Source organism: Pan troglodytes, chromosome 19 (genome assembly GCF_028858775.2).
Source record: "Pan troglodytes isolate AG18354 chromosome 19, NHGRI_mPanTro3-v2.0_pri, whole genome shotgun sequence".
Lineage (NCBI taxonomy): Eukaryota > Metazoa > Chordata > Mammalia > Primates > Hominidae > Pan > Pan troglodytes.
This window is the reverse complement of record NC_072417.2, coordinates 40,615,742-40,623,463: the sequence shown is the minus strand read 5'-3', so window position 1 is coordinate 40,623,463 and position 7,722 is coordinate 40,615,742.

The following is a 7,722-nucleotide window of genomic DNA, read 5'->3' as shown; positions in this document are numbered from 1 at the left end:
GCCCCAATGAACTGTCTTGAATCATTGGAGTTGTCTGTGTACTTTTAAGGGCTTCTTATCCTTGCACCAAAAGATCCCCTGGAAATTAGGTGGGAAAACCTTAACTTTTGTGGGGCCTTGTGTTTGTCTTAAAAGTTCATGCACATGGCCAGGTGTGGTGGTTCACACCTGTTATCCTGTCCTGGATCCTTTGAGTCAAGGTGTTTGAGACCAACCTGGACAATATAGTGAGACCCCGTCTCTACAAAAAATAAAATATTAGCCAGGGGTGGTTGCGTGCATCTGTAATCCCAGCTACTACTGTGGCTGAGGCGGGAGGAGCACTTGAGACTGCACTGAGCTGTGATCTCACCAGTGTACTCCAGCCTGGGCCACAGAACAAGACCTTGACTCAAAAAAAAAAAAAAAACCAACAAGAAAAATTCTTGAAGATTTTGCATTCTGTCCCACTATCCATTGGTTTTCATGTCAAGATAATGTCAGAAATTCTTTACAATTGCTTCCAGAAGGAGTAGACTTTTGATCTAGTGCACAGGTGTCCAGTCTTTTGGCTTCTCAGGGCCACATTGGAAGAAGAATGCTACTGGGCCACACATAAAATACACTAATGCTAACGATAGCTGATGAGCTTAAAAAAAAAAAAAAGGTTTGTGCATAATTTTCATGATACCCACCACCACAGATAGGCGGAAAAGTCCTTGTAGTCAGGCTGATCTAGTGTCTTGTCATCCGTTTTGGCTTTCTCCCTGATTCCACAATGCAGGTAGAGATGTAGAGACATGCTCTCAGGTCAGCTGTTGAGATAAAAAAAAATCGTTGTCATTTATTCCCAGGCACAGCTGTTTGTCATTTGCATTGAAAAAGTCTCCATTGAAACTGCTGTCACATATAAAATCTATTTATATAAGTCTGTATTTTTCTGTTGTCTTGGCCTTTGTGGGCAGTAGTGTGTTTTAACCGAGCAAACTGTCCTTCCAAGTAATGAAGGAGGTAGGCAATCAGCCTACCTGCTTGCCATTTTTCTTCCCCTTCCATTTTTCTAACCTCAGGATAATTGTAAGAATGAAGTAAGATTTGTGTTTAAGGCCAGGCACAGTGTCTCAGGCCTGTAATCTCAGCACTTTGGGAGGCAGAGATGGATGTATCACTTGAGCTCGGGAGTTCAAGACCAGCCTGAGCGAGATACTGAGACTCCGTCTTGTATAATTAAATTAAAATTTAAAAAAAGAAGAGAGAAAGACCTGTTTAAAATTTAAAAAAGGGGGGGGAAGTGTAATGCAAAATGTGGACTATGCCAGCTATGATTGGGAAAAATAATTTTTCATACAGCATTATCTGTAGACTTGTATTAGCAGCATACTTGTCATAAGCGTTTTGCTTTCCTCAAATATCATGAGGTAAGCTACTTTAAAGTGTGGTGGGGCTTTCCTCCGCGTGGCTCCTGGAGGTGTTGAGTCCCAATTTATCCAATTAATTCGGGTTTAGTTTTGATATGGATAAGGGAGACCAGCTTCATTCATGGTGCACACACAGTTTTGCCAATAAGGAAAAAAAAAAAGCCACCTGAATGTTCCTACTCATTAGATGCTATCTGGAGAGCTCCTACCCCACCACCACCAAGTCCCGGGCCCTTAAAAAGACTCAATGCAGCCTTTCTGTATCTCATACTGTATTCTGCAAGATGCTCCTGTGAAAGAAAGTTGTGCTGCATCAGCCATCTCCCTCCTGAAGATCCCTGCGAATGAGGATTTGTGTTTTAAAGGTTCCGAGAAGTCCTGCACCAACAGTTCTCAAACTTATTTGTCCAGGGGATCTTTTCTTCCACTGAACGTAGCTGGGGAGACACGGCCTTAAGCCTTGAGCAGAGAAAGAGACAAGAAACTGTTGGCTCACTTACAACCAAGTGTTGTGTTTATGTTTTAGGTTTTTATGAAACTGAGGTGCTGTTTGAGGTTCTAAATCAAACTGGGTGGTTGAAGACAGCCTGGTATCCCTGTAGACTTAGCCAGCCATGAGAGGTTGCCTTTTGTTGAAGGAGGTGTTTTACAAAGGGAAATAGGGTGTCTCCTGGGCATCGCATTAGCACTTAAATACATGTATCACTGAAATGAAATGAACTGATGAAATGATGAAATGAAATGAAATGATGGAATGAAATGAAATGATGAGATGAAATCATGAAATGAAATAATGAAGTGAAAGGATGAAATGATGAGATGAAATGATGAAGTGATGAAATGAAAAGATGAAATGGAATGATGAAATGAAATGAGGAAATGATGAAATGCAATGGTGAAATGAAATGAGGAAATGAAATGAAATGAAGTGAAATGATGAAATGAAATTAAATGATGAAATGAAATGAAAAGATCAAATGATGAAATGAAGAAATGATATGAAATGATGAAATGAAATGATCAAATGAAGTTAAATGATTAAATGATGAAATAATGAAATGAAATGATGAAACGATGAATTGAAATGAAATGATCAAATGAAATGAAATGACGAGATGAAAAGATGAAATGAAATGATGTGATGAAATGAAATCATGAGATGAAATGATGAAATGATGAGATGATGGGAAATGATGAAATGAAATGAAATAATGAAATGACAAAATGCAATGATGAGATGAAATGATGAAATGAAATAATGAAATGAAAGGATGAAATGATGAGATGAAATGATTAAAGGATGAAATGAAATAATGAAATGAAAGGATGAAATGATGAGATGAAATGATTAAAGGATGAAATGAAATGAAATGAGGAAATGAAATGATGAAATGATGAAGTGAAATGATGAAATGAAAAGATGAAATGATGAAATGATATGAAATGATGAAAAGAAATGAAATGAAGTCAAATGCTGAAACGATGAGATGAAATGATGAAAGTAAACGATGAAATGATGAAATAAATGAAATGATGAATTGATGAAATGAAATGATGAAATGAGACGAAAAGATGAAATGAAATGAGATGAAAAGGTGAAATGAAATGATGAGATGAAATGATGAAATGATGAGATGAAGTGAAATGATGAAATGAAATGTTGAGATGAAATAATGAAATGAAATGATGAGATGAAATGATTAGATGAAATGATGAAAGGATGAAATGAAATGATGAAATGAGGAAATGAAATGATGAAATGAAATGAAATGATGAAATAGATGAACCAAACATACTTATTCATTTTTTTCTTGGCATCCTTCTAAGAGTATTTTAGTGAGGCTAATTTCTAAAAATAAATTGCTATTCAATGGCTATACAGTTGGCCTTTGCACCACAGTGGTTTAACTGTGCAGGTCCACTTAGCAAAACCAACAATTCTATATCCTTCTCCACACCCTGCCCATGAAAAGGATGAGGATGAAGACCTGTTTGATCATCTACTTCTATTTAATAACTAGTAAATATATTTTCCTTATGATTTTCTTTTTCTTTTGTCTGGCGTGTTTGTTAAGAATACAGTATATAAGACATATAACATATTAAATATGTGTTAATTGACTGTGTTATTTATAAGGCTTACAGTAGGCTATTAGTAGTTAAGTTTTGGGGAAGTCAAAGTTATAGTGGATTTTCTACTGTGCAGGGTGGTCAGCACCCCAGCCTCCATGTTGCTTAAGGGTCAACTGTACATGTTATTTCCTTTCCTGTAAGAGAAAAATGATGAGAAGGTCTTTTCTCCAATAAGTGTATTCAAAATGTAGCAGACTTAAAATGTGTCAGCGCCACCATTTTGCGTCTCACTTTGAAAACTTATTAAAAATCGTACTAAAGCCTAACTTACTTTTCCAACCTTAGAAAAAATGTTACAAAGAAAAGGGGTGAAACCATGCTAGTTTGCACTGAAATTTGAAATTATCTTTTAAAAATATATTTTTACTTTAATTACTTCCAAAATAGAGATCAGTTGCATACAAATGGCAGGTCACCCTAATCCACCCTACGACTGCACTTAGATTCATGAGGAATTGTGCCATCTAGAAAGGGCAGAGAAGAGGAGCCACATGCTTTGATTCTGTTGTCACTGTGTACTTACTGCCAGGAAGAGGGCATGTTTGTGTATTTTTATGCTAATTATTATCCAAGTTGTTAATGATTTAGGCTTTCAGAACATATAAAGATTTTTTTCCTTTCAGATATAAACTATCTTGCATTGTTCTTCTGGTCATATGAGTAATAAATTTGCCTAAATATTCTTCAGACCATAATATTATGTCCATACAAATGCCAGTAGCAAGAGTAGAATCAACCACAATTGCCTTTGTAATTATTTAAAGCATGTGTGCCTATAAGTAATTGGCATTTTATATAATCAAGAATCTTTGATATAATAATATCTCAACTATTTGAAACATGGCTTACATATATTAATTTTATATGCAAATATATATAATATCATTGTATATGAAACTAAATTTTGGACTTTAAAACAGCTTCTTAGAATCCTGACTTAAATGTCTAAAGTAATATTTGACTTAAAAAATTTAGCACACTGTCACTATGATGAAAAAAAATACTATAAAATTATTTAAAAATTTTTTCCACCCTAACATTTAGACTATTCTCACATTTGTGGTTAAAACCTATTGCGATTGTTCTTAGAATTTAGATAAAAAAATGTTCCAGAAAGTTTGAAGAGAAGCACTTTAGTCCATTTTTATTTGTTCAAGCATGAAGAAACGGCATTTCATTGTCCTTTTAAAAACTATTCAGATTCCCTCTTTGAATTCAAGTGTTTCAAAGATATCTTATTTTAAAATACCAAAATAGGAATCGAATATGAAGGGCTGGTTATGAGTAATAGGATACACTTTTATGAGAGGATGAGATTACAATAACAATACCTCCTCTCATAGAATAGCCAGCAAGTCTCCACTAAATAACAGTGCCTTGATTTTATAGATGTTTAATCATGGATATTGAGTTAATGTGAACCATTTGTAGACACAGGAGTTTATTAAAGAATTATACAATATCTTTCAAGTATTTCGAAGCGTGTTGAAATTAAGCCTGCATCCCCACGATTTTCAGAGGTGCTGATGCCTAATAAACTCAACCCCTTGCATGCCAAAATTGGCTTAAAGCCCACCCGTTACCCAAGCTACACTTCAAGCATCAAGGCTCAAAAATGTCATTTTAAATATGCAAGAGTTTGAGGAATTCACTACTCACACTTTCTTGAACAGTCTACCAAAGTGCATCAAGCACAATGTGAGTAAAGAAATTTTGACCAAAGGATTGATAGTAATGTTGAATATGTTTAATACTAGATCTAAGATTAAAAGGTGAGATTGAGGGTGAGAAGAGTGTATGAATGCTTCGTGTTATGACAAAGAGAATGTAGCACCCAGGTCCTACCTGCTTGGTTGCATTGCCAGTGCCCACGGTAGGCTATTTTATCCAGGTTTTTAGGTTTTTTTGTTTTGTTTTGTTTTGTTTCTTTCTTTTCAGGAGAGTTAGTCCAAGACCAATAACTCCATAACTGGTAGATTTGGAAGATTTCAATAGTGCTTAACATTTTGTACATAGCTTTATAACAGTTTTCTTTTTCTTTTTTTCTGAGAGATTATTTTCAATATACCCCATCATGGTTGAACTTAAAGTCATTGCTTATATAAAATCTACAACTGCTGATATTTTGTATCCTTTGCATTCCAGGTAATTCTTTTTGTGCATTTTCTGTATTTTTCTCCATCAGTCTACCTAGATATTTCTTAGATTTAATATTTTAATATTTTTCTGAAAAAGTGAGCTTTTGCATTTTTAAATATATACTCAGTTGCTTTATTTCTGCTTTTTCATGTACTATTTCCTCTTTTTTTTTTTTTTTGACACGGAGTCTTGCTCTGTCGCACAAGCTGGAGTGTAGTGGTGTGATCTCTACTCACTGCAACCTCCAGCTCCCACGTTCAAGCAATTCTCCCACCCCTGCCTCCCGAGTAGCTGGGATTACAAGTGCATGCCACCATGCCAGGATAATTTTTGTATATTTAGTAGACAGTGGGTTTCACCCTGTTGGACCAGGCTGGTCTTGAACTCCTGACCTCAGGAGATCCACCTGCCTCGGCCTTCCAAAGTGCTGGGATTACAGGCGTGAACCATGGCGCCTGGATATTTCCTTCATTCTTTATGTTTATTTTACTGGTTTTATATATCTGCCTCTCACTGTTTCTCTCCTTCTCACATTCACTTTGAAGTTGTCAAATAGCCCAGGTGATGTTACAGATTGACTCCTTATAAAAGGAGGCATTACACATTACACATGCATCTTAGTGGCATTACAAAAGTGTTTGGTTCATTTGTATTGACTATTCACCTTTAAAATATTTAAATAGTCATTAAAATAGCTTCCAACCAATATTATTAGACTTATGTTTCTAGCTTTCTTTATTGTATTGATATTTACCTTCATTGCTGTTTGTTTAGGAAATATATTGTGTCACGTTATTTCCGTGAAAATTGTTTGAATTTGTGGTATGGTCTAGAAAATGTTAATTTTTGTAAGTATTCTGTATGAACATGAAAATGACATGAATTATAATATTCATGTTCCTTATATAACATTTGCCCTTTTTAAAATCTAGTAGCTTCTTTTAAAACTTAGTCTTTTAATTTCTTCTTTTATCTATTACTGAAGGATGTGTGTTTGAAAAGTCTATAATAACTTGGGGGCTTATCCATTTCTACTGACTTGCTGATATTTTTGCTTTATATAATTTGACTCTCTCTCTAAATATGTGTTTGTGTTTGTGTGTGAGAGAGAGTGTGTGGTGTGTGTGTATATATGTATATATGTATCAGGCTAATGCACATTTAAGTTATCACATCTTAATAACTTAAAACTTTTATTACACTGGTTAGACTAACTTATTTTAATAAATGTTTCTAACTTACATTCTATTTTGTCTACATAGCAACTTTTTAAAAAATTATATTCATGTAGTATGTTTGCATGTATATCATATATACACACACTATCTGTATTGTTTGAACTTCAAAGTTTCTGAAAATTTATATATTAGTTGCCTCTCGTAACTATGATAGAGATGGAATTTTTTAATTTTGCCAATCTTTGTATTTTAACAAAAACATTGTCTATGTAGGTTTAAGTTAATCTTTGATCATTTATACTTAATTTGTTTTATTAATTTGTTATATATATATATATAATGCCTCATTTTTTCCTATCAGGGTCTGTCTTCTTGTTTTTAAATTATGACTTTTATTTTTATTGTTTTCATAGATACAACAGAGAAATGCATAATGTCCAGTGAATTTATTACAGTTCCAAAGTCGGTCGCACATGGTGGCTCACGCCTGTAATCTCAAAACTTCGGGAGGCCGAAGCGTGTGGATCACGAGGTCAGGAGTTGGAGACTGGCCTGACCAACATGGTGAAACCCCGTCTCTACTAAAAATACAAAAATTAGCCAGGCATGGTGGAACGCGGCTGTAATCCCCCCTACTCAGGAGGCTGAGGCAGGAGAATTGCTTGAACCTGGGAGTCAGAGTTTGCAGTGAGCCGAGATGGCGCCACAGCACTCTAGCCTGGGCAAAAGAGTAAGTGAGACTCCTACGCAAAAAAAAAAAAAAAAAGTTGCGAAGTCATACTCACCTTTCTGCTCTTGTCAGACAATTAAGGGGTCTTTGAATACTTCAGCCCTAATAAGTTGCTTCCTAACATACATATTTCCGTGCTTATCTA